Source organism: Cryptomeria japonica, chromosome 8 (assembly GCF_030272615.1).
Source record: "Cryptomeria japonica chromosome 8, Sugi_1.0, whole genome shotgun sequence".
In the NCBI taxonomy this organism is placed as follows: domain Eukaryota; kingdom Viridiplantae; phylum Streptophyta; class Pinopsida; order Cupressales; family Cupressaceae; genus Cryptomeria; species Cryptomeria japonica.
This window is the reverse complement of record NC_081412.1, coordinates 599,596,575-599,600,356: the sequence shown is the minus strand read 5'-3', so window position 1 is coordinate 599,600,356 and position 3,782 is coordinate 599,596,575.

The window sequence follows — 3,782 nt, the reverse complement described above, 5'->3', positions numbered from 1 at the left end:
TAGGAAAGTGACCAGCAACCAATTCACTAAATGGAAGGGACTTCCTGTTGATGATTTATAGCTTCAGTTGGATAAAATTAAATGTTAAATTGGCCTTAAGGCCTTCAACATTTAATATATATATCATTCTAATCACCAATATGCACATTGCTTTCATTAATTATTTATGTTTAGTTAGCACGTATTATGTCTTGTTTGCCTATCGGTGATTACACATCGCACCCCCTCATTTGGTATGCCACCCCGATTGATGTCACAATCCCTCACTGAAATTGAATGAGTATTTATCTTCTATCGGGGGCAATTGCTAGGCGTGTGGTTGTGAGAGACCAATACTGATCGGACATATACGTCATAGGAGAGGCTGATGTAAATTTAGTGTATACGATATAGAGGGTTATGCTGTTCTCTTCTAACACATATATATCTGTTTGCGGTCTGCAGAAAATATACGTGTGAAGTCAGGATATTACAATTGCTGTGTAATTTATAAAGATCATTTGTTGTGCATCTTCACCCAGCAATTTATATATAAGCAAATTGATTATACTAGAAGGATCGAGTGACTAAAGGAGGAATTAATAATCTCAACATGGTATCAGAGCCAGGTTTCCTTCTATAAAGCCTAACTGCCTGAAGGAAGATCCGATTAAGATCAGATTGATATCTCCTTGAAAGTTTGTATTTTAAAATGACAAATGGAATCAGATTCGAAGACAGACTTGAAGGTGCCTCAAACTATGATTCATGGAAACTACGAATGATGTTGGTACTAAGGAAGAATGAATTAAAAACAATAATAGAGAATCCTTCTAAACCTGATGGAAAAGACGAACATAGTCAGTGGGAAAAGAACAATATTAAAGCAATGGAGTTATTAGTAGATGGAGTAAAGAGTCACCTACTACCTATCATTACAAGGTTAGATTCTGCATATGACATGTTCAAAGCCTTGAAAGACATGTTTGAGATTAACAACACGAGTAGAATCCTCACACTTAAAAATCAACTTTCTAATATTAAAATGAGTAAGGAAGAGACTATCACTTCATATCTTATGAGGATAACAGAATTAAGGAACCAACTCTCATCAATTGGTCACATTTATGATAATAAGGAGCTAACTATGATAACTCTAAATGGGCTCCCTATCTCATGGGAAAACTTTAGACAAGGATTTAGTGCTCGATCCAAAGTTCCCAAATTTGATAGACTAAAAGCTGACTGCATTCAAGAAGAGTGTAACCTAATATCAAGAGGAATCATGAAACCCGTTGATGAAGATGTTCAAGTTCAAGTCTCTAGTTTGAAAAGGAAAAAGGACAAAAAGACATATGGTAATCGATCATTCAAGAAGCCTAGAAACTTCTCTAAAGTACAATGTTTCATATGTGACGAATATGGCCACATTGCAAGAACTTGTCCACTCAAACTTAAACTACAAGCTTCCCTTGTTGAAGTCAAAAATTCAGACGTATGTTCAGAAAAATATGTTCTCTAGAAGAAACTCAAGATACCTTGTGATCGAGAGGGAGCTTACTAATAAAGATTGAGCACTTCTGAGGTAAAATTGTAAATATTGATTATTATTATTAATACTAATAATTATTTTATGGGCCTGTTGACGTGTATTTTGTACACAATCATACACAGAATAAAATACCATTAGGCATCTTATCCTCTCTTGAGAAAATAGTCTCTAACTGCTGAAGATCTGCAAAAAGGATCAGTTAGATGGACTCCAAGGTTCTTTTAGTGGGGTCTCCACGTGTGGACAAGCTTTTTTAGTGGTATGATGTGATTTGCTGTTTCCTTCAAGGCGTCTTACGGATTCCAAAGGCTCGAAGATTTTACTAATCTAAAAGGAACTTTCAAAAAAAAGGAAAAAGATAGGGCTTAAGAGGTCTAATCTAGCCTAACCCTATGAACGACTTAGCATGAATGAGATTTGGCAAGACTCAACCAACTTCAATTTTGCCATAAGATAACAACTTAATTGAAATTAGTGCGATCTTCTAAGGTAATAATGGTATTCAATGCATCAAAGACCAAGGACACTACTACGAAAGTACATATCCTAGATGCGAAAATGCTTGAAGGTTAAGGACTCAAAGTGTTTTCCAGTCGACCATGCAAGGCGTTCCTACAATCAGCAAGAAGCTAGTGGTTTGGATTGCGAATCCTACCAAATATCAAATCTCACACTTAGTCTTTCAAATTAACAACTACTTTGATTGAGCGTGATTCAAGTACATCCAACAACCATGAAGATAACTCAAGAAACTTGCAACAAAACACCATAACTTCAATATTTTATTGATTTCCAAGTCATCATATACAACAATTGCTTGAACTTCTCTCTTCAAGACTCAATCTTGCTACAAAATAAAAATTGCTTACAACTCTAATTTCTCAACTCTATTCTCTATTTTTCTATTGACTATTCTATTACAAATGAAATGGAAAATGGGGGTATAAATAGCATCCCCAGTTACAATGAAAGGTCCATATTGAAAGTAAATCAATGGACAAGATCATGACACCTAAACCCTAATTAGGGTTTGTTACAAATGACCTCCTTTTTACTGAACAATATTAAATACATAGCCAAATATTAAATTTGGCACAAAAATCTAGGAGGTATCAACCAATGAGAAATAAGATGTCATGTCATCTGTAACAACCTTTCATCTAGAATCTTATTCCCTTTCCAATTCTCTTTCTTAGCATATGCAATGAATTTTGTCACGATTCCTTCGATTTCTGTGCTTGGAATCTCGGGAAGATTCTTGATACTCTCTTCTAAGTGGATAACCTGATCAAATGCATCTAGAAGAGCTGTGTCCCAAGTGGGTTCAAGTTCCTTAGTTCTATCAATTAGGAGCATGGTGGCATACATCTGATCATACTGCTCATCTGTAACATCTGCGTCCTTGCGAAAGATGATCTTGATTCTATCTTCAAATTCTTGTAAATCCACATCTGTCTCGACCTCGATCCTTCTGCCAAGAATGGTACGAAGTACCTCAAATACTCTGTCCTGGATCGGATTGATCACCTCCTCAACTTGATCACATCTAACACTGATGTCCTCAAAGAGAACACTCTTTATATGAAGTAAGGTTGACCACTGAAACAAACTGTGAGAATCACCTTCCAAGATCTTCTCTTGTGCTAAAATTCTTCTGGATGTATGTCTTATAACTTTCAAGACAAGAATGACAACGTCCTTGGTATGGGCAAATGCAGCTACTGTTGCCATCAATCTGTGGATTATCTCAAGAACTTGGATAGCTTGGTGGGTGATCTTCGACATCCTTGTAATAAACTCAATGGCCACCGTGTGAGATCTATCCATCCAATTACATGTACACTGGACCATATTCCTGAATCTTTCTGCTTCATTGATTGATTGAAGGGGCAATGCCTGCAATGGTGATCTAACTGGATCCTGACGTCCCAAAGGTTCATTGATGTGACTGAAATATGTCCTCCATGCACCGACCTCTTTCTCAAGCTTTCTATTCTTTTCTACTTCTTCTCTAAACTTATCCTTCAATGCCTCAAATGTGTCGGTGGCATCATCTAAAGTCTGCTCTGCTGTGGACGGTCCTAACTCAATAGTCTGTATATGATAGTCCTCTGCTAGGATCTCATCCTCATATTTGTCTGTTGCCGGTGTAGCTATCTGCAGTTTTCTAGATCCAGTCTCATCTCGAATCATCTTGGACATCTTTGTAGCCTTCTTCTTCTCTGTTGTCATATGTGAACGTCCAACGAGG